Source organism: Haliaeetus leucocephalus, unplaced genomic scaffold (assembly GCF_000737465.1).
Source record: "Haliaeetus leucocephalus isolate CR32 unplaced genomic scaffold, Haliaeetus_leucocephalus-4.0 Scaffold351, whole genome shotgun sequence".
Classification (NCBI taxonomy): domain Eukaryota; kingdom Metazoa; phylum Chordata; class Aves; order Accipitriformes; family Accipitridae; genus Haliaeetus; species Haliaeetus leucocephalus.
Genome location: NW_010972787.1, coordinates 8,163,848 through 8,186,151, shown reverse-complemented (window position 1 = coordinate 8,186,151; position 22,304 = coordinate 8,163,848). Strand labels below are relative to the sequence as shown.

At 39.9% G+C, this 22,304-nt stretch overlaps 1 protein-coding gene across 2 annotated transcripts in view; it reads right to left on the bottom strand.

Annotated features, from left to right (window-relative positions):
* NBEA (neurobeachin) overlaps positions 1-22,304 on the bottom strand; it is a 510,633-nt gene that overhangs the window by 132,793 nt on the left and 355,536 nt on the right. The window lies entirely within an intron of this gene.

Genomic DNA, 22,304 nt, shown 5'->3' with positions numbered 1-22,304 from the left:
TTACTTTCTGGAATAACTAGAAATACAAAATCAAACTCCTGGTACATTTTTCTCGAGATACACATGAAAGCGGGCAACTGAATCGCAGCTCAGACACACTGAGCACGTATTTCCAATATAAAGGTACCGCTGATGCAAAATACGATAAATAAATTTATTGCAGGGAAAAAGTCTGAGTTTCTGTTAGCACTATGCTATTTGATCCATTACAATTCTGCATGTACATTTGTATCTTATGTCTCAAAGGACTAAGTACATACATCCAGTACATAAATTATACACAGGGAACCAAGTACGGCGCTTATGCCCACACGTGTATCTAGCGTAACTCAAATGGAATTTGAATTTACTTTACCATAAATGAGATCAGAAACATACTCAATTAGCCCATAAGGCCTTTGAGTCAAATTAAACTTGGTACAATCCACTCTCAAATTAGTTATGCTTTGCGTTTTTGTAAGTCAGAAGAAAATTGGGCTATTTGTGACTTGTGCTTCCAGAAAGCATTCTTTCCTTTCAGTGAGTAAAAGAAGAGGGTCTGAGGAACATTAGTAGTGCCGTAAAAAGTCCTAGAGGACTAGCTCAATCAGGAAATTGGTAATGGGCTAGAGAACCTGACTCTAATTTACTAGACTGTATACAATAATTGAACCAAACCCCGGTCTTGCCTTTAATTACCCCAAGACCTCTGCTTTGCCATTACCCCAAAGGGCCTGGAAGTTCTCACCCTCAGACTGCCATTCAATAATCTATGGAAAATGAGACGTCCACTGCGACCTGAAAGGCAGTTATCAAACGTTCGCAGCCCAAAGGCACCACCACCCTGCCGTTCTCGTTGGCACTGTCGGCAGAGGACAGGAGGAGTGAGGGGGTATGAAGGCTCCTAAGCCGTCACCCCTAAGGGGGATCCTTCGGGTCATGGGTGAAGGATATCGGGAGGGCAGTGTGGGAAAGGCAGAACGGTTGCTGCTCGTGCATAAATAAAGGACTTTGGTCTTCAGGGCTGTCAATCCAGCATCTTTCAAGAGAACTAAATTCATTATACACAAAAAAGTGTAGATAGCCCTTCAAAAAGGAATGAAGCTGGCATCTGATCCTCCTCTGGATAACTATGTAATCGATTTCATACTGAAGTTCCTTTGACAGTAAAACTAGGTTTAGTAAATGGGTTTGTATGTTATAAGAAGGAAAATCAAAACAAAACAAAACAAACGAAGTATATGGTGACTTTGTTACAACAAGGATCCAAATAACTTTGTTTTTTAATATAGACAGACATTTTAGTTTATGCCAACACATAAACAGAAGAAAATATAAATTTTAAAATGCGGAAAATGTCTGTATAACACTAAAGAGTAGCAAAAATGTACACACTGATACAGGAAATCTCAAAGTTTAGATCAGCAGCCTTTAAGGCTTCATCGTGTTTAAGAATTTATGCGGTACAGACTTGCTGTAATTGAGAAGAAATATTTAATTCCTGACATCATGTAAGTTCTGAATCTGTTTATCTAAAATTCCAATCTGGTAGAAATTTTTAGGATTTACTTGAACAGCCTGATTACCATTCCCACCCGCAGGTCTCTGTGGCACTGGCACAAAATGGTGACTAGGTGATCTCCCAGAAACTCACACGGATGCATAAATCCTGCTGTTGGCTTTCCTCTTATGGCTATAGAAATCCTGGTAGAGAGGGCAGAAGGCTTGTGACACCAAGGTCCGCTCTGATAACTTCCCAAGAGCTCAAAGGTTGTATCTAATTTACATACAAATGTCCATATGTATATCTGTAGAACACTCTACTGAAATACAGAACTGAAATTGTTTTTTTCTGTCATTGTGTTTTCTGTTAGATAAATAGGAACTAATGACCAGTAATGTTCACTGATCATAAGCCCACTTTTCCTTCAACTTGTAAGTTCTGGCACTGCAGCTGTGAAACCCGTTCTTTTTTCTTGCAGCCCGCCTATATTCCAAAGCATATAAAGTGAAAAAAAACTATAGTAAAAGGATCTAGCAGAAAGGCAAAGGGGACTTTTACTCAGCATATGAAGGCATTCACTAATTTCATTTTGAAGAAATAATAAAGCCCTTTTCAGCCTATCAATCACAAAATATCAGAGTATAAAATATATTTTATGTTATGGGAGTTATTTCACAGCCACTATGATTCTTCATTTCAGTTTGTTACAATTTTGTTAAAGGGCATCTCTCCAGGCTGCAGGATGCTGAAATTATAAATGAAATACCTTCCTCAAGGTAGCCAGGTTAAAAAAGATATAAACAAACCGGTACGTGTTGAATATATACACACGTAATGGTCAGTCAGAAAGACTGCATACTACAAATCAGCAATGGAAGCTTTCTTTAATATGAAAATATCTATTGATACCCTATTTTACCTGGGCATGGCAAACAGTACCCAGAATAAATATTTCTATAGTCAAGTGACTGGGTTCTCTTTGGACTAAAGAAACTGGGTAACAAAGAACCAAAATCTGTGACATTCTGAATCCCATATTATTCTGATCCTCTTGAATATCTAGAGCTCACAACAGCCTGGACATCTTCAAATAGGCTTACATCATACAATTTACATTCACTTCATTCATTTGTGATACTAATTCATGCAAAAGCCTTAAAATTGGGGTAACTAAGGAAAAAAAACAGAACAAAATATACACCCCACACCATTTGTTACTACTGTAACTCTCTTGTTCCAGAGTTAGGCAGTGTTTTTGAGGGGAAAAAAATCACCACATGACACATACATTACGAAAAGAATTGGATAGTCAAGATTTTTATTTCACCAGTCACTGTGCACGCTGCGATCCAAACAGAAAATACATTCCCATTTTGATAAAGAAGTTGACAGAACAAGTTTTAAATTATTTCCTGTTACTTCCATCAGACACGTCATATTAATATTTCACTGAGAGCTTAGCATTTTAAAAATGTAATTATTTATGGGTGTCCAAAGCCCTAAAGCCAGCTATTCCTGTCTAAACAAAGATCTGATTGACTACAGACTACATTAAATTCAATCACCATTTATTATGCACAGTTTACTGTTGAAGCTAAATTCTCATCAAATGAGATTCAAGAGACAGGTCGAAACTTTTTTTAAAATTATGTTTTAAGTGGCATTTCCTAAAATTTAAATTCAATGAACAATAATATATGTAGAGTTTTTGATCTGGCTTAAGTATTATCTAATAATGATGGTACTAAATAAAAATCACACGAAAGCTATAGCATCTGCAAGGCAACAAAAAAGTCTTACAGCAGAGACTCCATGAAACATTTAGCTGGTATTTTCCCCACACTGATCCAGTGAAAAAGGGTAGGCTGTAAAAATGTGCTTCTGAGAGTTTCAAACCATATTGTACAGAAGTCACATCAAATTAATACTGAGGACCATTTAGAGCTTTTATTCTGAAAAGCTTTTGAAAAGGGATTAAACTATGAAAACTCGCATGATACTAAAGTACCTATTAATGGGTTTAGGGGGGGAGGAACAATGAAAGTGTTATTTTTAGATAAATCGTTACTTTGTATGTAGCAGCACAAAGCATTTGCTAAAGAGACGCTGCAACAGTTCTCCAGCAATATCCCACACATCTAAACACTGATTAGCAGGAGAATTTTTCTTGTCATTAAGAACAATCTTACCCAGAAAGGAGGGTCTTATGGTTTTCTCTTTAATTTTCAACAATTTCTATAAATAATTCATTAGGAAAACGGAGTCGTAGTCAAAAATTGCGTAAGTAAGACCGGCGCCGTTTTTAGAAGATTACTTGTTATTGTAGGAAATACGACTGCATGCTTGTAGTCTTCCCCACGCCCATCTGACTATTGAAAGCCTGCTAACAAACTACTTGTATAAAGAAAGTTCACACTGTACAATACACTTAACACGCATAAAAATTATGTTTTCAAAAAATAACAGGAAACAGCATGAGTAGTGAGAACAAGTAACCGGGGTAGTTGTCATCTCATCAAAAATAATGAATGCTCAAGAGATTTCTAACTTCATCTCTTCCCAGTAATTTGTCCGATAACAATAGGCTACCAGGAGAGAAGCGACTAGGCACAGAGCACGCTCTTCTTCCTCGGCGCTAGCTAGCACCTGTAACCTCCAAACAACTATGTACCAGCTGAAATCCACATGACGACAGCCCCAAAAGACAACTGGAAATGTTGTTCCTAGCCTGCTGTGCCTCCATTCAGCGACGGGATGCACCACATGGTGGATGACAGCTTTGTGTCTGCCCCATCTCACAGCCTCCCCTCCTCCCTCGACACACAGTCGCGCACACACAAAACAGTCTTATGGCTAATGATGCAAACATGAAGTGTAAAGTCTCCTTAATTTGACCCTTGTTAAACTCCTAATTGGATTGAGGCGGTCTCGGAGTGGAAAGCAACCCTGGATTATTCAAGAAAGCTTTTACAAAATGAAGACCAAATTACAAAAGGCTTCCACTCTGGCTGCAGGACACCACAAAGAACAGGCAATGAATTGCAGCTGTCACTTAAGTTAAAAATCTAATCAATTGCCTTTTTTTTAAACAGGTAACTTTTTGAACAGTTTCTTCATTGTGATACTCTTCAGAGTGCGCTTGACCCAAATTTAATAAGCTGCTATTAAAGCAGAAGAGCAGCTGTAGAGCAAACACTGTAGAATGATACCGTGCATTCAGGCTCTTAATGATTTTAAAATGACTACAACCATTGCTTCATTCAAGAGGAACAAAGCTCAGGGCTCTTTGCTCAACAATGTCTTAACACAAACTGTCTGAACAGACAGCATTCATTTGTCCTTCATGAACCCAAAAGGTCAGCTGCATTGCTGAGAACATCTCAACAGTTTAATTGTGTTTCTCCTGTAGGAAGACTGAGAGGAGAAACTTGGGGATTCCTTGTATATGAAAACTAGCCTTTTTTTTTTTTCTTCCAAGGAAATATACAGCTTAAGTACAGAGACAAGGGGTGCATGATATGCAGACAGGTGTAAAACATGAAGTAATTATAGAAGCTCAAATTAGTTCCTAGGCCCGAGGCAAAAAAGAGAACAGTGCCTTGACAAAAGGGAATAGCAAATAAGGATAGCAAACAAAAAATGGCTTGAATGTGTAAATTAGCAAGAAAAATGAGACAGAAAAGCAGCTTTACTCTACTATTATTCACCACATGAGAACAGAGCAGCTGAACATGATCAAGAGGGCTTTGGAGGAGAGAGGCAGGCATCAACACCGAAACGAAGCCAAAGAGTGGCAGCTCCGCACTTTCTAGTCAGTCACTCATTATGTGGTGAAGTGCTCTTGAGAAGTGCCTCTTATACTTGACCTATCATATTACTTCTTCTGTAAACACATAATCCCTGCTTGTTAGGTGGTGTCAACACTAGCATTCATTCACTGTGGTAGTCCTTTTGTGTATAGACACTTTAGAAGTGCTGCCAAAACCAAAGAATTGACACCATAATAAAACAATTTGAATTTCAACCAGGTAAACAGATCCTATGTGCTTCTGTAAAGTGTACTGTGCGGAGCAATACATCCAGTGTCCCTTACTTGAGACAAAGCTGCTTTCTTATCACAAAACTATTTTCTTTGCCTGTCTTTTTAGCCAGATTAACAACCACCTCATGATTAACATTAATAAATGAACAAGGTTTAATAACAGGAATTAGGGCCACTGCAACTTATTTGCTTCGTGCACATAAAGAAAAAAAAAAGAAGAAAGAGTTTGCATATTTTTACTACCAGTCAGCTAAGCAGAAGACCCCAAACAAAACAAACTATGGTTGTGCAAAACTGACCACCTCCTACATGCAACTTATTATTACCGTGAAGGTCACACAAAAGCCATAAAACCGCTCAGCTTTTATGCCAGAATTTCATCTGCTCATACAGATATTTTATACTTCAATCTTCACAAGGACTTATGTCTGATTATTATAATTAGATATTTAGACCTTCCACTCAAAGGTTATATTTTTTGCTGTTAAAGGCACAAATTCATACTTAGGAACACTTTTTTTAACCAGTCCAGAAGTATAAATAATTGCTTCTGTGCTTCTGCCTTAACAGAGGTATTCTAGACAGGATATCACCCTAACAGTTATGAAGTGCTCTGAACACTTTTGCAGCCTATATGACTAAAAAGATGAATCAGTCTTTCACTCGACACTCAACAAAATATGAGTGAACTTTCTGATGTATCACCGCGTATCAATGAAACGCAACACTAGAATGGTAGTATTTGGATAAAATGGCAATTTTTACAAATGAGTCCACGAAGATACACAAGAGGAAGACGCAGATATGTAGCATCCCACCTCTCAAAGCTGAAGAGCCACGTTAGCGCTGGGTACATCAAAAGAGCAAAACCAGAACATTACAGGCCCAATATTGCAACAAGGTGACGTGATGCATTATTGCAGACACGTCTGAAAAATAACATATTATCATGTTACACCAATGTCATCATCCTCCTGCCCGGGATTGCCAAGATTTTTTTGTTGGGTTTTCTTAGGTGGGAAATCGAGCCTACATTCCTATCCACACGTAAATTTTGCAGCTGAACGTTTTGTGTTCATGCACTGAACTGTGCATGTCTGGGAAACCTTGACAACACGAGTGTTTGGCTCAGCTTACTTAGCAGACAGCAACAGGCAGCTCGCCTACCATTTTGTCTTCAACTCACCCACCTGGGAGCAGGGACAGTGAAATATTCCCACCCGTACTAGCCACTGCAGCTCATTCAAATGCCTCTGAATTCTCAGCAGCCTCAACCAACCTGAACAAACTCACATCGAATGGAAATCTAATTCTCACGCCTTCTACCTTTGCCTTTCAACTGTTGCTTCTCCCAGTCCTAACCCCTAGGCAGAACTTCTTCCCTACTTCACTGTCCTTCTAGAAATTCCATTTTATACTGGCTTAAAAAAAAAAAGCAGACATACAAGCTTCCTACATAATATAGTAGCAAGCATTATTTATTACAACCTTTTTACCTTTTCCCCTATCTCTTCTTTCTATCTTTTATTTTCCCCACAATTTCTTGCATTTGCCAAAATTAGACTGTAAAATGAGGCTGGAATCACATAATTTTTATTTCTCTAAGGCAACATGGAAATGTGTGCCACTCTAAATATTAAACAAGACCAATAACAGATAATGTAGGCTTGTGAATGAAGGCCTCCTAAGCCCATGTTTAGTAACATTAATTTAAGAACATACAGTACCGCGCAGTACAAGCAAGTTCAGCAGTTTGTGCATCCAAAAAGGTCTCATTCAGTCCCACTCGTTAGGACTTAATTTAGAAGGCAAAGAAATACCAGCCAAGGTGTCAATATAATTACCCACACTTTTAAGGACGTGCCATGAACTTCATTATACATGTTCCCTCTCAACTTCTGGAATCTCTCTGTTGTCTCCCTCTCCTCAAACATATCCTGTTTCCCATCCTAAGAAAGCTTGCCCTTACTGTATAGCTTTCATAAGTCTCTGGACAGGTTAACCTCTAGGTCAGTGAAGGATGCTGAAAAGGCTGCTGTTTTCACTGTCTGGGGCTCTGGAAAGCAGCTCTTGGAGAACTACCTTATTCATTTTCAAAAAGCAATGACTCCTGCCCACAAAAGCAGCACCTACATTGAGGCTGGCTCAGTTAAAGCACAGCCAAGAATAAGCCTGGGAAATGTTGACACTTTCCAGCGTGATTCACAACATCAGAGTCACCACGTGGGCCAACCGTGCTTAGGTGCACAGGTAGAGATTCCTTAAAGCTGGGATTTCTGCTTAGTCTGGTATTTATCTTTATATGAAGAAAACCCTGCACGTTTCCACTTTAATTCAAACTTATTTAAGCAAAGAACTACTTCTTCCTTCACAATTTGTCCTCCGATTTCTCCCTTTGGTTCTCTATATAGGTTTTTTTTAGTCCCCTCCCTTCAAGGAAAAAAATTTTATTAGAAGTTTTCAAATTAATTTTTCCTGAAAAATTTTAATGTCTTCCTTTTCAAATTCATTCTCTTGGATATTTTTGCCCTGGTCTTCAGCCCATCCAGTCATTTTTTTTTTTTCTAACCCAAGCACAGCGTATTTTTTGGTTGTCTTCTTGTTTGTGATTTATTTCTCCTATTCTGCAAAGCTGTAAAAAGGTAATTAAATTGATATAAAAATTGAGGGTTTAATTGAATCACTATCATTTTGCCTGCACAACTGATCATCACATACAGTACCACAGGGGCAGTGTGAGGTTGCAGTTCAAATTCCTTATGCATTCACTAAACTCAAAACGTGCCAGCATTTGCTTCACAAGCAGTCCGACATGTCCACTGTGTGACTGATCGGCACATATGGAATATGGCAAACACTCCTCCGTCAACACTTTTTCAGAATTTCCAGAAAACAGACGCTCCAACTAGGCAGCCTGGCCCCAGAAATCTGGGAGACGACCAGGGAAAATGGAAGGGCACAGCTTACCAGCAGAAAGGAAAATCTGCTCCTAACACTGCTGAGCTTACCAAGTAAGAATTTACTGCCCAAAAAGCGACTCAGCTTCTTGGTTCTCATTTCTGCTAAATGGTTATCGTTGTAGGTACTAATGAGCACTATTTTACTATTATTTTCTAGATACCCATATGAAAAATGATTTTCACCTGCCCATAACTGATAAGCATATCACAAGCACTAGCCCTGGCACGGCACAGCATAAATAAGTTTCTAGGTTCGAGGTGACTTAAATAGTCATTCCTGTCACAGAATTCATGTAAAGTAACAAAGGAATGGAAATGAATAAAATGAATGCAGCTTACAGAAGAAAGGAAAGCGGCACAGAGGATGAAACTACAGCTGCAATTCCCGGCTTTTGGAAGGCCACATTCTGCTCTGATGCAAACTCTCATGGAGGCCGACGAAAATGAGACATGAGGTCATGCAACAAAAGTTTGGTCAGCGCAGAAGAATGACATGGTAGCGTCACGGTTTTAGCTAGTGCTTGATTTGGACCATTAATCTTAAATATTTTATGAAATGTTTCAAATTATATAGAACAGATGTATTCTGACTAAACATGAGTAGATTACTCAGCAAACAAAACTACACCTGACAACGGCAATATTTTAATAGCACAAAAACATAATTCCAGCTAACTGTTCTGTAAACGTGACAGTCTTTCTCCAAGGAAAACAACTGCTCATTTCTAGGCATTTTCTAATATACCAGTCATTGTAGTTTGTCATGGTCCTTTAACACAGAACAAACAAAAAACCAGCAAGCCTTACAAAACATGCAAAATCCCTGGTTTTCATCTGTGAGGTGTATCCTATCTAAGGATTTCAATGATAAGTATGTGTTGTCAATTTAGCAAACCTCTTGTAATACCTGGCATGGTAAGCAGGTAATACGTGCATTACCCCAAAAGTCAAAACCTATCACAATTGAATCGTCAGCGAACCCAAACCAAGGTCAGATTTCATATCGCCATAAATCATCGTGTAAAAATTGTCCTCAGAACATGCTTTTATATACGGAGGAAATCCAGAACAAAGCATAAAGCTAAACATCCTCACTGCCACAGTCCAAAACCAAATTCTGTTTATTTAAAACAACTTAAGCATAACTGCTACATTATGCTACAACTGTTCTCAGCAAACCAGTCACTTTACAAATTGCATGTCTCTCCACACACATTACACACAGGTGTATTCACACCCATTCTACACAAACAGCTTTTCTCCAACACCCTTACCTTCTGATGGTTATCATTCTTGGGTATATAACACCACAAACTCTTACTAGGAGAACATGCTCCATGCAAAGTCAGGAGAAGGAATGAAGTCACTGACAGACTTGTCCACTTTTGTCTTCATGGTTAGGAAAATAAAAATGAGGTTGAAATTTTCTTTTGTTTCCTTTTCTTTCCCAGTGAAAGTACTGGTTTTGAAAAATGCTATTGATATGATAAACTTCACTGCTGGGACAGGTTAGGCCACAGATAAACTTCAGCTCTGCCAGCGACCACATCCTCTTGCTTAACATGCTTACCTGAGGGATGTCATTTTATATGCTTCACTTCTGAGAACTAGGGGTATCTTCTCACCCACCATGCTGCTAATGTATTGAGCACACCCCAGGCTGTTTTCACAAAAACAGCTGAAAACAATAATTCATTCTCAGTAAAGCTACTGTTCTACTCACGCAGCTGGTAGGAAGGGTGTGAACTAAGCAGTTGTTTTCCAACCTTACAAAATGCTACTTATGAAATGTGTACCAAAGTAAGTATTTATCTCTCTTCTCCCATTCCTACGAGTAGTGCTATAACTTTTAACCTCTCTTTTTTTTTTCTGGGAATGAAAATTTTGTTTAAGCACTGAAAAAAAGAAGATGCAAAAGTCTTTCTAATCTGGATACAGAGTTAGAAGGTGAAGATGGGAGAAGCTGATAAAACTGAAGACAGACACAATTGAAGACTATTATTACTGAACACAGATGCCCAGATACTTGTAAAAACATCCAGTCTGCTTGGATATCTGTGAATCTGGTAGATGAAGTGACAAACCCTGCAGCTTCTGTGCGCTCCATTACTTCATGACTTCAGAGGTATGTTAGCGCCTTGGAAAAAAGATTTTTAAAACCATCCTGGCAAAAAAATGTATGAGTACTTCTCATACAGAGGATGAGTCCCACTAATGTCAGAGGAGCTACTTGCGTGAGAGACTGGCAAGCCAAGACAAATTGGGGTGAGACTGGTACATCTAAGGTTAAATAAAGGTTGACACCCAGGCTTCAGTAATGATTTTTGTTGTTGTTGCTTTCTGAAACCTGCAAAGCTACAAGGTATTTCCTTCCCAACTTTTAAACCCATCTTTCCACAAAGTATCATCAGTTATCAGAACTCAAACTGCACAACAAAATGTGCTTTGCTAAAAGGTACAAAGGGAACCTAACCTTAAGGCACAGGTTCAGAGGAACTCTGAGCCATTTAACAGCAGTCAATCTAAGTGGGTTACTGCAGGTCTGGGAAGAGTAAATGACTAAACAAGAGCCATACTAAAGTCATTACCCCTAAAGTTAGAGATCCCATTTAGAATTTCAGTTAGCCCCTATATTTTTAAACAGATGTACCCAGCCAATATCTTTGTAATTAGTCTGTGGTACACTGAATAGCAAATTTTCTCAGATGGACCCAATACCACATGCTCCCATACATGTCCAAAGCGGAAGGCACAATATAACCGTTTTACAGAACTCTCAGGAATCAGACAGGAGCAGAATAAATCACTCTGCGAACAAGCTGTGTACCAGGCTTCATTAGTTATAATTACCCCCAAAATATGCTCAGCAGAATGCACACGTGTCATCTGGGAGTGACACACAATAGAGTGGGCAACTTATAAACTCCTCCAAGCACAGAAAGAGTCCATAAAACAACTGGCTTGTGCATTTGGATTCATGTGATAACACCTCCTATTGCATAAGCCACCAGATGACACAGATGGGGCAAATCCAAACAAGGAACATTTCTTTTGTATAGGCATTGGACTTCATTTGATGCCTATTCAACCAACAAGCTGAGAAAGCTGAGTATGAAACACTAGATCTTTGTCTTTTATATTTCCCAGATTGTGCTACACTTGCTCAAAATAATGAAATGTGTATAGTTTTAAATACTTTGAACATAACGACTTAAAGAAAAAAACAAAGCAAAGCAAAACAAACCAGTTGTTAAAATTTAACGTACTTATGCACAGGCAAAACTAAACATTCTTCCCCAAACTTTAAAAGGAAACATTTCTAATATAATATTAACCAGCACCTCTCTTTCATACAGCATATTGCCAAAAGAGGTAAGTACTGACTGAAGTTCTTTGAGAACGCACATATCAGCAATCAGATCTATTCTTTCCTGGAGAAAAGAGTATTAATTAACATTATGTTCATGGATCAGATTACCTTTCATTAATGATTACTACAGAACCAACCATGCTACAATTATTGCAACATTGATCTGATTTTAACTTTGCTCTGTAAACTTGCTCATTTTTTTCTGCCTCCTGCACTTTCTGCCAATCATAATAACTATCTTCTGTCTGGGACATTGCAATCTCACACCAAATGCACATTTTTTTCCTCCTATTCTTGTTATCTGCTTCTTTGCATCCCTATACCATAGTGATCCTGGTCTTCTCATTAAATGCCTTTTCACATCTTTTCTGTAGTTTTCTATTATTGCCCGCTGATTTGATCATGTGAAAATATTGGAGGCACTTGTTTAATGTAATAAAACTACGCTTTACTCGGAGGGAAACTGATATTCGTATACAGTTCACTGTACGGACTGATTTAATGCCAAATATAATGTGCAAGTTAAATATGCTCATATATGTCACTATTTCAATATGAACATGGAAATGTATATTGTTTGGATGTTACATGTGTAGGCATGTGTACGCATATTGATACGAATGGCCATGTGTCTATTTACTTCTGTATTCAAGTGTATAAAGACAAACAACTAGACCCACTTAAAAATAACAGACACACGTATGTGTACACACTCAAAAAGCACCTATGCATTTAGGCAGCATATACAGTGCTCATACTGTGTTACGCTTCTGACGTACTGTTAAGGAACTATGTAATATCCTCACGTCTGTTAGCTACTTCCAAGAAAACCCAGAACATAACTCCAAAACTCTGACTGAAGAATATATTTCAATTAGTAACTTAACATTAACCACATGGCGCCAAGTTCTGTGAAACCGCTCGTACCCACAAAATAAATACCCGGTTATTTTGATACAGTGGACTCTAACTGAGGTTCATAGACTCAGAGCGGTAACATGAACTGTCACGGAGAGAGCCGAGTATGTCCGCAATATGCAAGATCAATTAAGGTCTATTATAAATAGCACCAGTTAACCTGTGATCTGTCTGTGCATCAGTAACGCTGGGCGGATGTAAGCAAGGGCGGAATTTGGCCCGCTTGGCCCCGTTTCCATGTAGTGCAACCGAGAGGTCAGCTTCAGTATTCATGCATTCAGCGCCAGCAAACTCCATAGAGTGCTCACAGGCACAGTGGCAGCAATTTCCTATTTTTAAAACATCAGAGAAGCGTGAACAATTTGTGAATACGAGCTGCTATGGTATTATTTGAAGTCACTGCTTTCTTCTTTTCTTTTCTTTTTTTTTTTTCTCTTTTAAAGAAACAGATATTGAAACTATCCCAGCTAATAATTTCATTCTGACACTTGAGTTTAAAAGGTTAAGTTACTATCTGAAGAAAGGTAATCTGGCTGCCTTTCATAGCAGCCTGCAAGCTCTGCAATCTGCATAGAGAGGGGCATTTGTCATCATTAGCTGAGCAGTGACAGCTGGCACCTAGGGTGTCCCAGATTCAAGAAGTGGCAAAGGCACTCTTTTACCTTAAGTTGCCATCAAGTATAGCATGCTTCATGAGGAGCGATATTTTCTTTTTGTTATACAGCATGAAACAGCAGCAGTGAATGCATCTGTATTTTTCTTTGGCGTGGAGAATGGGCTGATAGACAATTAGCAGTTGCCTTTAGACAACAAGACACCAGGTTTATTATAGGAGCAAACATCCAATTCATGTCACTTGAAAATAACGACAATTGGCTCAAAATTAGGGCAGTATATTTTCCTTCAAAGATATTTCAGACTGATTGATTTGTAAATTTTATTTATGGACATGACAAATGGTGAATAAAACACAGTTTTTAACTAGAGGTATAGTACTGTCACTTCAAGCTAGGAATGCCTAATTACTTAAAAGAGACAGGTTATTAGATAGAGGAAAAAAAAATAGTCCTACGCTGGCATACAAGCTAATGCAGTACATTAATGCTTGGAAAGAATACCTGATGGAGCACTATTTTAACAGCAGCATTAGAAACTTAAAGTGTATTCTTACAGTGTATTTAACAGTTAAGTTTGCCACGAATTTTTTTTTTTCAAAACAGTTCCACGAGATTTTGCAAATGTATTTAAGGGTGTATTTAATAAATGGAATGGAATGTGTAAAAGTCTATGAAAGAAGTCATTTTCATACTACCATCAATTATTAAATCTATGAAAGTCTGAAAAAAATGGTTTATACACATTAAAAGACCCTGATTTGGTTAGTTTTACAGAAACAAAATACAAAGCTAAAAACTAATATGCCTTGACATTACAAACAAACAATTTAAAAAAAAAATAAAAGAAGAAGAAAAATCCCCTCATTTCTCCAGTCTCTCAAATTCAGAAACATAATCTATAATGCTAGATTTTGCATTATTATGTAAACTAGTTTTTCACAAATAAAACTAATTTTTGTGTTAATGTAAAATCTATGCAAATACATGCAGTCATTTATCAGGGAAGCTGACAAGCATTCCATATTGGAGAGGGAAAATGAAACTGCCTCAAGAATAGAGGCAATTAATTATTTCTGTATTTTCTCTTCCTCTGTCTTGAGGCACAAAAGTTATCCATCCAGTTAAAACAGCAAATGAAATAAAGAGATTTTTTTTTTATTTAAACACATATGGCTTTTGCCTGCAATACTGATCACCACAAGGTCTACAGATGCCCGTGGCTAAATTGTACACTGGCAGATGCACACAAGGGAAAACGGTGTTAATGCAGCGTGGTGAACAAAACAAATGAAGAACTGAATTTTGGGGGGGTGAGGGAGAGAGGACTTCTCTTACCCTATCAAAATACGCAGTTTGCCCACCAAGAGTGGATTAGGTGAGTCATAAATTTAACCTGAAAAGTTTTTTCTTTTCTCCTATGCCAAAAATCTGAACAGTACGTGCAGAAGGAAACATCCACAAGATCCACACAATTTTGTAAGGTACAGATTATAAATAATGGGCTTGCCAAGATAAATGGTTATATTATTTTATCTTTACAATTAAGGACTAATAATACATAATGAATGTACTCACAGAATATAATGAGAAAACTGTTGTCCGACATACTTGCTGTCATTTTTTACCTACTTAAAGAAGCAATCTCTTGAAGTGTAGCTGAAAATTGCACGCATTACAGCACAACCTAGCACATGCCATATACTCTTCTGTGCTTCAGAGGGCTAGTAGGAGTGCTGCACTTGTTAAGTGTTCCTTTTGATAAGGTTATTTTAAATAATTGAAGCCAAAATTAGCCAGTTCATTCCTGGAAATAATTTGCAGAAGAAAGCAAGAAATAGAGATGGCAAAACATTTACTGAAAATAAGACAGAATCATGTTGATCACAGTAACCTCTCTCTTAGTAGGTCTGTACACACTGCATAACTTTGAAATTACCACCGTAATGACCAAATAAAAAGTAGTAAAGAATATACTCACAATCCATTTTTGACATGTATTTTGAGTATGTCACACAACGTAAGAAAATCCACCGCATTAAAACCAGTGTGGGGAAAAAAAAAATTAAAAATAAATTTTTTTCCTGGAATTTTCCTTCAATTTTACAAAATACTTATTCCATATCAACAGAAACTGTAAATAAAGAATATTCAGAAATGTGAACTAATAGAGATATCTCCTTTGCCTCATCTAAAACTAAGGAGGCTTAAGAGAAAACATTGTCACTACCCTAACAGATACGCTGTAATTTTTTTTCTTCTTTTCAATGGCACTAATGTATTACAAATGATAACATGCCCGAAAGGCAAAATCTATTTCTACTATTAAGAAAAATCCATAGTAATATTCCTGTAAGATAAACAGATATTTCCACAAGCAGCTAGTATTTCTCTTTCAGCAATTGTACTGAAGATTTATGAAATTACAAGACCACGTATTATTTCTGTAGTCTTTCTCATTTCAGTGACACTGGCACTATGCCGCAAAGGATCTGATTCTGTATATTCTGTCCTTGAGCTGGGCTGAAAAAATGGCAGGGAAAAGTAGGAAGGACAGTAGGTGATCTAGGTTAAATTTTCAAACCCAAATAAGAGGAGAACTAGAGTGATTTGTTGCTCTTAATAAGAGATTCAATTCCCCCCTAGATAAAATATTGCGCTCTACAATGACAAGGTTCCACCAGCTAAGAAAAAAAGTTCAGAGCGGTGGTGGGCAAATCGATACATTTTAGAGCCCAAAAGAACTAAGTATCAAGTTTTTCCTGAACAGATCTCTCCCCTTCTTCCTTAAATAATAAGTTGGTTGACAAGTTTGTATTACAGTTATAGCTAGGATATTCTTAGGAACAATGAGTAAGTTAGTTACTTTTAGCAAGTAGGTTGCTTATATTTAAGGCTGTTAAAAGATTCTGTACCTTTGGGGAGTTACAGAAACAGTCCCAAATATGCAAAAGTACAAGAAAAACACAGTTTTAATAGCGATTTTGAAAGCACAATCTTCCACTCATTTCTCTGAATAACCAACCTCGCCCTCCTCCTAAAGGCTTTGGAGCAGATTAGGGAAAGCATTTTTGTGGGAGCATCTTGTCGAAATATGGACAAAACAGCACTGCCCTTCCTCAAGAAGCTAATTCAACACTATCGCTAAAACACAATGAAATTAAGAGGGAAGTTCTGCTTGACAGAAGAGAAGGTATTTGGGCCAAAAATATACTTCCTCACCGACGCATGTATTTGATGCGCTAGCCATTTTAAAGGCACACCGTATTTCGCCCTATTCAAATGTTAATCTCCAAGTGTTATCCCGCTTTGGCCCTGATCCTGCAAATCACTGCCCATGCACTTAACTGTGAGCCTAAAGAAGCCCATGACCTCACCAGAACCAGCTGAATGTTTCGGTAACCATGTGTGCGTTGGCAGGATCAGGGCCTTCATAAGGTTCAATGAAACGTATTAATCACTCACGATCAACTCACTCAACTCTTCCCTTCGCCATTATTTGGAAAGAAAATATCGGAGAGCTATACACTACATTAAAAAATAGAAGTCTGCATTGAAATATGTTAGGCATGTCTTTTTATAGCTAAATCAAGATAAAGTGACTTACACAGGTAATTTACCATACCCAGCCTACGGTAAGGGGAGAGGACAAGATTCTTTTTGAGTTAGAGGGACTTAACGTGCCCGAAGTATTGGCAGCATGAAAATGAGCAATAAACACCTAATGTGACAACCTGTATATGAAAAGATGGTGCTTACTTATAGCTTTACATAGGCTAGTGTTCAAAGATGTTAAGCAACATGATTTCTGCTGATTTCAACAGCTCTAGCAGCTACCTACAAGATGATGTAGTTTAGTTTGCTAGCTGGTATGAGACCAGTTTACAGAAAAACACCAGTCACAAAACCAAGCATGGTCAAGACATACCACCCTCCCGTCTCGACTGGGCTAATAAGATGTTGGGTTATTCCTAAAACATAGCACGAACAAGCTGAGTGATGCCATAGTTTATATAATGATGCATTTCAAATGCTCCCATGCTTCAGTTTCGACTTACTTACATTTTTCTAATGCTCTAGTTGTCTCTCAGACAACGTATTCCAGGGCTCGAAGTTACCAAGGGGAAAGGTTAGTTTAGACATGAAGTCTGCGGAAGCTGCTCATCCAACACATACAGCTTTATTTTCAAGGTCAACATTGAATATTTTCAGTCATTTAATCATATACAGCATGAGAGAGTAATGAGAGTTCTGCAGTGTTGGATGACCCACTACAGATGTAGTAGATTAAAAGGCGCTAATCCCCGCTGATTCCACACTCCTCTCGCAGTTCAGCAGAAAAGAGCATTCTCCAAGCAGGAGATCTTTAAAAAAAAAAAAACCAGTGTTGGACTGCTTAAATAAAACGTTGTACTTTAAGGAATGTCTGGCTTTGGAGAAGCTGATGGAGAAGTGAACCAAATGAATAATTCAATGCATTTTTTCCCTGCTTGAGTGTTTCTGCAGTTGTAGCTAAAATTACAGTTGTGCAAGCTCCATGTTTACTTTTGAGATGTAACATTTTAAAGAAAACAAATCAATTACTGTTTTTTCCCCTTAACAGATTGCAGATTAGAGGAATTTAAAGCATTAACAGTTCATCTGTAAGACCTAGGATGACGAAGCCCAACACTAATGCAAACTCTTTCCACATTTTTTTTATTTTATTTTTAATGGGAAGAGAATACATATACACGTTAAGTGTAGCACTAATGCATGCTAACTCTGCACTGCAAAAAGGAGCTATATCACATTTTTTCAAAAAAACGTAAAAAAGCATTTGCAGAAAGCTGTAGATAATGGAAGAAAAATGTTCGCATACCTAATGATACAGAAACTTATATCCAAAAAAAATCTAAGTAATGAAAGGTACAATGTCATTAAAACTGAATTTTTGTAAACACTATAGCAACTTACATTTAAACTTAACTTTTTCTTTGTTCCTAAATTTGAAAGTGTTGTCAAAAAGTAAACTACAAATAATAATACAGAAAATTGCAGGTACCATCAACTTCTATCACCAAAAAAATGATGCTGCCTATTTTTATATAATCTGACACTTAAAGCAAACACAGCACAAATATCTGTCTTTAGTTTTCCTACTTGAAAAAAAGTAAATTTATTGTTGCTGGCAGGATGATATGGATGAAATAACCAGGATGAATTGAGGGGGAAGGGGAGAAAGAGAAGCCAAGAAATCAGATACATTCAATGAGCCTTCAAACTCACTTCAGCAGTAGGGATAAATAATTTAATCAACTCAGCTTCATTTTTTTTTTTCCTAGCTCCCTAGCGCAATAGGCAGATATTAAAAAATAAAACTTTAAAATTCATGAGCAGTTGTGTATGAAAGAACTATCACTATATAATAAGAACTATAAAGTGATATCAATGCAAGTACTTTTTGTGTATATGCATCTGCACGTGCATTTTAACTGACACTTTTCACCATATGGAAAGGAAATATTGGTGAAATTTATATATGGCAACTTTCTTTTTTTTGTTGGGTTTTGGTTTGGTGGGTTTTTTTTTCCCCAAATTACATTTTGGGGGCATGGGCAGGTACCTGCAGTCGAAGATTTTCAACACCATTTGGCTTTTTGGCTAACATGAGCGCTACGTGACAAGGCACTGTAGTTTGAAAGCTTTGAAATAACAAGGGGAGTTCAACAAATGCTGCTGTAGTACCCCCTAATTAGGGGGAAAATATCTAGAAAACAGTAATTCGGTAAAAGTCACCAATATCATATGGTACCATTATCATGACAAATGATCAATCATCATTTTAATGAGGTGATTTTAATCTCAATTTTCCAGAACAACTCAATACGTATACAAATAAAACTCAGTGATGAAAAGGTGTTCCTTCCTTTTATAATTTATGAAGGACACATTAATAACCACAGAGAAAAACTAACTGCAGTAAGTGGTCAGAAGCTTCAAAAATATTCATGTTTTATATCACATATAGTCAGATTGACAATCATTTTCAGAAGCCAAACCAAACCACCGACTTCTTGTCACGTTAAACGACCGGGTCACCTTGGCAGTCACATTTCAGCGGTTGACCGGTGTCAGCGGTGCCTAAACCCACAAATCTTCGAACTATCAAATCTTTGCTGCGTAGGTGTGAAACGAAATGATGTAGCGGAGCTAATAGCAACCTTTAGTGCTAAACGTCACCCGGCCAAAGCCAAGGCTAATGCTTCCCATAGCAGGGCACTGCTCGGTATCCCGAGTGGAACTCAGCACCACGCACCCGAAAGCTCCGATTTAGGATACACGGCGCGATTTTTATTTAAATTACGTCTGCCACGTTAGGAAGATAAAGAGTACCGGCACCTGAAAGCTCCCACCTTTTGCCTTCTGCAGCCGGATTTACCGACCTGAAACCCACGGGGGAGGGGGGAAAAAATAACCGAACCCTCCTCCGGACCATCCCGGCTCCGCCGCCGCCGAGGGGAGGAGAGGGGGGACCGGGACTGGGACCGGGGACCGGGACCGGGACCAGGACCGGGGACTGGGACTGGGACCAGGGACCGGGACCGGGACCGGGGACTGGGACTGGGACCAGGGACCGGGACCGGGACCGGGACCGAGACCAGGACCGGGACCGGGGACCGGGACCGCCATGAGCCTTCCCCCGCCCCGGGCGGTCCCCGGGTGCCGCCCGCCGGAGTTGGACGCAACTTCGCCGCTTTTCCCCGCTCCGCACGGTCGTGCCCTGCTCCGCGGCTGAAGGCAGGACCTCTCCGCACCCCCGGTCCCCCCCTCCCCCGGCATCGGCCCGAGGAAAGGGGGGGAGAGGGCCGGCCCCCGCGGCAGGTTCCCCGGGGAGGGATGGAGGGAGGGATGGAGGAGGCGGCAGCCTCGGGGGGGGGCAAACCCACGCGTGTCCCGGGCCGGGCAAGGACGCGAAGGAGAAAGAAAAGGCAAGGAGGGAACTCGCTCGTCTTTGGGCCGAAAGAGCCAGAAAGCGGCCGCTCCTCCGCCGGGGAGAGGGAAAAGCTTCTCGGGGGCGACCTGGCTGTCACCGGCAGGGTTCTTTTTCAGCGAGGCCCCCCCGGCCCTGCTTCACGGGTGGGCAGGACGGGATTCCCGCAGCAGCTTCCTCCTAGGAAGCGGCACCGGGAGCCCCCGTGTGAACGCCAGCCCGAGCAGCCAAGCCCGAAGGCAGAAATTCTTCGCTGCGCGCAATAAAGTTGGTCGCATTAAGGCGTTGAATAAATGTCGTGGAATGTTCTTTGCGGTGTGGCTTCTCCTTCGCGGTGGATGTGCCTGTGACAGTCACTTTAAGAATGAGTAAGCGGGCAGTAGCTTAGAGATTCCAAGCGATTAAAAGCTTCGCGGGTTTATTTTTTTCTTAAAAAAAAAGGGTTCTCTCGAAGTGAAGCTCAGTAAATGCTGCAAAGCAGAAGAGTTTGCCACTCCAGCTTATTTGCAAATAAAGGTCCCGATTACTAACACTTAAATACCGAAGGAGAGATTTGCTAATTGCACACCACACACACACACGAAGCCCCGAACTGTCAGATTAGCGGAGTGCCGGCACGTTTGCAGGCATTGCCAGCATCCCTCCCCGTGTGCGCATCCACTACAGGCAGTTCGCTGGCGGGGCTCTCGCTATACGAGAAATCGCCCGGCTTTGCAATGACTAGATACTTCTAGTGCGCCTGAAAAAGCAGAGGAACATGCACTCTTCACAACGTCTTGGAGCGCTATACGGAACATAAAAACGAAGGCGAGAATTGGCAGATGAGATTTACCGTTCATATCTGCTACTCGATTTCTGGAGGGAACGCGAAAAAGACCTGACACGCGTTTAGCGATTGATTCTCCCTTCACAAGGTACAAACACAAAAAAGCAAGGCAGAGACAACGCCGAAACGCGTTAAACCTCAAAACGGATTAGAGCCTGTCAGAAGATCTTTTAAAACAACACGAATCGTGGACTTTTGCGTAATATTTTATTCCAAAGGCCGCTACATTTGCCGTGAATCTGGCCGGTTCACGAGAGGAAAAAAAAAACCAACAACAACAACAAAAAAAAAAAACCACGAAAAACCCAACCCCGCCAACTTCTGGCTTGCAGTTAGAGGCAACTATCAGGAGGAAAGGACGGCGGGATGTGCCGCCGAGGGTGAGTTAATGAATTTACGCCCCTGCTCCTGCCGGGGCCAGCCCGCTCCGTCGCTCCCTGGTTGCTGGACGCCCGGGAATACACCTGCGTCCGCGTCCCGGCCGTGGGGAGAGCCACGCAGGGATTCGGCGCGGTTTTGCCAAGTCCTTTTCGAAACGGCAATAACCCTTCGAGTTACACCCAAAGGAGAGCGCTTTCTCTTGATTTCTGAGCTGAACGGATGACCGGGGCGGGTTTTTCTGCCAGTAACCTTCTACCTTTCTATATGTGCCTGCGTGTGCGTGTGCGTGTGTGTGCCTGTGTATACATATCTATCTCCCGGAGAGGGATTAATTAGCCGGGTTGGAGCTGAAAGAGGCTGCAGTGACGAGCCCAGTGGCGATTGGCCGCCCGCCTGCCTGGCCCTGCCTTTATAATTTCCACACGAGTGCATCTGGGCTCTTATACAAACCAACAGCCAGCTTCTTCTGACATATACACACACACACACACACACACGGCACTTTTTTCCACCGTCTGATTAACCACCCCGCGCACACACACACACACAGAGTGATTACTACGGGAAAACATAAATAAATACGAAGAGGTTTTTATTATTTTGACTACTGGAAGCCTCGCTGTGTCTCAGTGCAACTTTTGTTTTTTCTTGCTGCTGGGGAAGGTGCAGCCCTCGATGCTTTCCTCTCACTCACGGACCCTTTAAAAAAAGGGGGAGGAAAAATATCGCCCCCTCCG